Source organism: Hypanus sabinus, chromosome 10 (assembly GCF_030144855.1).
Source record: "Hypanus sabinus isolate sHypSab1 chromosome 10, sHypSab1.hap1, whole genome shotgun sequence".
In the NCBI taxonomy this organism is placed as follows: Eukaryota; Metazoa; Chordata; class Chondrichthyes; order Myliobatiformes; family Dasyatidae; genus Hypanus; species Hypanus sabinus.
Window position 1 is genome coordinate 143,708,392 of NC_082715.1, and position 5,404 is coordinate 143,713,795.

General features: G+C 44.4%; 1 long non-coding RNA gene across 1 annotated transcript; it reads right to left on the reverse strand.

Annotated features, from left to right (window-relative positions):
- Nucleotides 1–218: 218 nt before the first annotated feature.
- On the reverse strand, nucleotides 219–4,390 carry LOC132401192 (uncharacterized). The gene is made up of 3 exons (XR_009514520.1): nucleotides 4,054–4,390; nucleotides 3,693–3,765; nucleotides 219–341 (listed from the first exon to the last, which is right to left on the reverse strand). It is a non-coding gene; the product is annotated as an uncharacterized LOC132401192 (long non-coding RNA).
- Between the last annotated feature and the right edge of the window lie 1,014 nt (nucleotides 4,391–5,404).

Below are 5,404 nucleotides of genomic sequence, written 5' to 3' on the forward strand. Positions count from 1 at the left end.
GCCCCTCCTGAGAGCAGTGACTCTTGGTTACAGAGAGTTCCTTTATGTAACATACAGGACATGCATCAGTGCGGTTACACATTTCAACAAGAACAGTCGTTAGAGATAAAACAGGAACTTTGACCCAGACCTTGTTCAGCTGAATGCAAACACATAAAAACACTCTAGTCACATATTTTTGTGATTTACACACGTAGTCTTGTGACTGACACCAGTAGGCTAACAGGCAGTACCTGATCTCTGCTGATCTACACGCTGAACAGTGCGGACATGCAATTCTATAGTCGCGCAAAGGTATGAACCCCGAATTTGCCAAAATATCTCCACAGTCACCCAAGGCTCTGCCAAAGAGAAGAGGGAGATAACACCACAACACTCAACTCCAAAGTACAGGAAATTCTGTAGGTTGTGAAAATGCAGAGTTACACAGGGTCTCAGCCTAAAATATCAACTGTTTATTCCTTTTTGTAGGTGCTGCCTGACCTGTTGAGTTCCTCCAGCACTTTATATGAGTTACTCAGCTCCAGAGAGGTGCCTGCAGATTTACAGCCATCACTAACAAGCTGTAGCAGAACTTAATTAAGTACATTTGTTATCAGAGTGCTCTTAGCATGAAAGCATTCTCAGAACAGTTCCACTTCATCTTCATTGATTTTGCCGTACACTTGCACTCACTGGGTATAGATGCATGGAGGAAACTTTACCAAGAAGCATTGCTCCTGCCAAAGGCAATCTTATTAATACAGATGAGGGCAACCAAACAAGACGATTTAAAGAGCCATCTTTCTGACACTGCTTGAGGCAGATTGTTTTAACCAGCTCAGCTGATGAATGGGGCAATATTATGGGTATCATCTTAAACTAAAATGTGTCAGTAATGTTGGGGATGACATTTAAACTGCAACAGTTGATGTTCTTGAAGCAAATAAATATTGCATCACCCTAACCCTGACCCTAATGCAAGCAGAATGGTCCAGGGACCACCCGTAATTAAGACTGGGTGATCAAAAGGAGGTGGTTCCTACAACAGGGGAGGGAAGGGTGGAGAGATGGAGTGCTTTAGGGCAGGATTTTCAGGACCTGGACCATTTGAAACTGAAGATACAGCTGTCGGAGGTCGGATACTGAGAGATCGGTGCAAAGGGTCAGTTTTGTAGGAGTGAAGCAATTTTGGAGCAATGCACTTTTACCACTTTTCATAATGCTGCTTACACTGTAAATACTTGCTGGTATTTATGTATTTATACATATTTTATTCCATATCTGTATTTCTAACCATTTTTTAATAAATTCTTTATTTTTATAATTTTTGAATGTTATGATTTTTATTTCACGGCCTACCAAAACACCACAGCAAATTCCGAACAAATGTACATGTACATGGGGAATGAAGTTGATCCCTGATTCACCACTTTTTATACACAACTTGGCTAAGGCAGTGAGAATGTTTGATCCTGTTCACAACGACGAAGCAAGGTCGGATGTTTTTGTGGTGTTGTGGAGTACGTATTGCTGTGGGGATTGTTTGGAGAGGAGATTACTGGATGTGAAGAATTGTTGGCCATTCGGGTACATTTTGCTTTGGGGAGTGGACCCGCCTGCCTGTCAGATACACCAGAGGCACCTTCTCTGTTTGGTCTTTCCTGGTTGGTGTCTTGGTCTCCATCCTCACTGTCCCAGTGGATGATTGTCTAAATCATGAGAGATTGGGGAGGTACTTTTAATAGGTGGTTCAGGGAGTGAGTGTATTTAAAGCTGAGGTGTCTCAGTATGTTTTATGAAGATAGATTAAATGTGCTAAAGGTCTTTTTTCTTTGGAGCGAAGGGGAATGAGAGGCCACATGGATTTTCAGAAGGCCTTTGACAAGGTGCCACACATGAGGTTGCTTAACAAGCTACGAGCCCAAGATATTACAGGAAAGATTCTGTCTTGGATAAAGCTGTGGATCATTGGCAGAGGCAAAGAGTGGGACTAAAGGGAGCCTTTAGTCTAAAGGCTTAGTTTAGACTAAAGGGCTGGCTGCCAGTGACTAGTGGTGTTCCACAGGAGTCTGTGTTGGGACCGATTCATTTTACATTATATGTCAATGACTTGGATGATGGAATTAATGGCTTTGCTGCAAACTTAGCAGCTGTTATGAAGACAGGTAGACTTTGAGGTGCCTCTACTTTGAGGAAGTAGAGATGCTACAGAAGGACTTGGACAGATTAGGAGAATGGGCAAAGAAATGACAGAAGGAATACAGTGATGGGAAGTGCGCAATCATGCACTTCGGTAGAAGAAATGACAGGGTTTACTATTTTCTGAATGGAGAAAAAATACAAAATACTGAGGTGTAAGGGGACTTGGGAGTCCTTGTGTAGGATTCCTTAAAGGTTAATTTGCAGGTTGAGTCTGCGGTGAGGAAGGCAAATGCAACGTAGACATTCATTTGGGAGGACTAGTTTTTAACGGCTAGAGTGTTATATTGGGTCGTTATAAAGCACTGGTGGGGCCTCACTTGAAGTACTGTGAGCAGTTTTAGGCCACTATCTTAGAAGGGATGTGCTGAAACTGAAGAGGGTTCAAGGGAGGTGCACAAAAATGATTCCAGGATTGAACGGCTTGTCATATGAAGAGTGTTTGATGGCTCTGGGCCTGTCTTCACCAGACTTCAGAAGAATGAGGGGTGACCTCATTGAAACCTATCGAATGGTAAAAGGGTTTAGTAGAGTGGATGTGGAGAGAAGGTTTCCTGTGGTGGGAGAGTCTAAGACCAGAGGATGCAGCTTCCAAATAAAGAGGCAACCCTATAGAACTGAGATGAGGAGGAATTTTTATAGCCAGAGAGTGGTGAATCTGTGGAATTCTTTGCCATTGGCAGCTGTAAAGGCCAAGTCTTTATATATATTTAAGGCAGAGGTTTGTAGTTTCTTGATTGGTCAGGGCATGAAGGGATATGGAGAGAAGGCAGGAGACTGGGGCTGAGAGGAAAATTAGATCAGTCATGATGAAATAGCGGAGCAGACTCAATGGGCCACATGGCCTACTACTACTATATTTTATGGTCTTATGGCCTTGATAGAGGCGCCTGAGTCCCTCCATTGGTCGGGCTCAACCATGGATGTTGCATCCATTTGTCTATGTGATACACAAAACAGGGCAGTACGATATGGAGAGTGAGCTGTTACCCATGCAGCAGGCTCCCCCTCTCCATGCAGCTGATAAATCCAAAGGAACATCGGAGACTGATACAATTTGGCACCAGAGGCATCAGAGAAGTTGCCAGTCAGCGTTAAACTCAACATCGGGACTCCAGCTGCGGATTTTTCCTCATGAGCCTTCCCCATGAGAGGCAGCGGAGGGTTGAGATCAGAGTTTTCCTCCCAGATGAGCTGCCAGTTGTGGCTGATGAGCCCCATCTGCTCGAAGTGACTGGTTTTAAGGCACAGTAACCCACCTTTGCCCATTCTCCTGTCAGCGGGCCTAGTAGCTAAGCCATATGTGAAGGCCAGGAGCTGGACAGTTGTCAGAGGCTATGTGAGATGCATGCCATTGGGAGCATTTAATAGGTAGTGGCAGAGTTTATCTCTGCTACTCCCCCGGCTATAAAAACCTTTCATAGCAGGGATGGTAAGGACATTTAAGAAACGCTTGGGCATGCACGTGAATGATCAGAAAATGGAGGACTATATAGGTTAGATTGACTCACCGGCCGAAGGGCCTGTTCTGTGCCACAGCATTCTATGTTCTATGCTGGAGGAACTCAGTGGCTTGAGCAGGACCTGAGGAAGAAAAGACACGGTCGACACTTCAGGCAAAAACCCTGCATTAGGAGCAAGTGATTTTGGAGGCTGTTAGAGTTAGTGTTACAAAGGAAGAGCGGAGTAAATCCATCGAGTGGATTAGTATGGACCTGGAGGTGATTACAACTTGGAGAGAATTACAGTACAGGCAGTGTGGTTGTTAATGAGGTCACATTTACTTGCATACACAGCTTGGGAAATGTTGGTGGATGATGAAAGCAGTAACTCTTACGTCTAATTAAAGTGAAGAGGGAGATAATTATTTACCAATCACTCTTAAAACAAATCTGGATCTGTGGGATTAGATCGCTCTTCTGTAAAGTGGCTCCTCCTGTCTGGCAAGACCATCGCAGTCCCCTCATGTCAGTAGGCAGTTTAGCCATCAGATGCTCTTTGAGTGAGGATAGAGGCACAGTGCTAGCCAAATCCCAACCCTGACGTATTCAGCTTTCGTGCTGCGGTAGCTTAGCGGTTAGGTGACGCTACGTGTTACAACTCGGGATGTTGGGGTTTAGAGTTCAGACCTGGGATCCCCTGTAAGGAGCCTCTCTACGTGCTCCCTGTGGAACGCACGGTTTTTCTCCTGGTGTGCTGGGCTCCTCCCACAGTCCGAAGATGTACAGGGCAGGTTAATTTGTCATTTAATTCGTCCCGTGATTAGGTTAGTGTTAAATTTGGGGTTGTTTGTGGTTGCTGAGCTGGAAAAGCCTAATTCACACTGTGCAACTAAGTAAAATAAATCACACATTCCAAAGGCGTACGTGTTAATAGTTTAATTGGCCGCATGGGTGTGGGTCATTGGGCCAGAAGGATCTGTTACTATGCTGTATCTCCTGGTGCTGTGGGACTTCAGGCTTCTGTATCTGTTTCCCCAGTGGCTGCTGTGAGACGGCGAGACCCAGAAGGTGGCAGACGTAGCTTTCTTGAGATACGATGGATACAACTCATGGTGGGGAGGGAAGTGACTGTGGTGGAGCCCAATAACTGAGAACAGTTTCAGTGTCAGTCCAGGTGTAGAAAGTGAGCTTGAGAGGCAAGTAAAACAAGGTCATGAAAGCATATGATGGACAGCAAAGTTTAAAAAAAGTACTATTTTTAGTTTAAAACATTAAAAATCTCCCCATAAGGTCAAAACTGAAAGAAGCGTCCTTTTGAATGACACTGAGCATGAATGGAACTAGTTAACAGCTCTTGCTTCGTTAAAACAGTACTTAGAACTCAGAAGAGTTTTCTAACAGGCCCTTCAGCCCCATGATGTTTGTGCTGTCCATGAGGTCAAATGAATCTTATCCTATTTTCCTGCATATGATCCCTTCCCTGCCTGATCATATGTCTGTCTAAATGCTTCATAAATGACAAAAATTACAGTATATGCTTCCCCCCCCCCAACAGTGCACCCACTGCCCTATGTGTAAAAAGGTTGTCCCACACACTTCCCTAAAACTACACTCTCTACTATTAGATATTTTCACCCCGGGGAAAATTGTCTATCTACCTCTCTCATGATTTTATAAACTTTCATTAGGCCTCCCCTCAGCTCCTGAGCCCCAGAAGAAACAATTTGGGTTCTAATCCAGTTCGAATGACTCCCTGTGGTGAGTTGACATCAGGAGGTGGT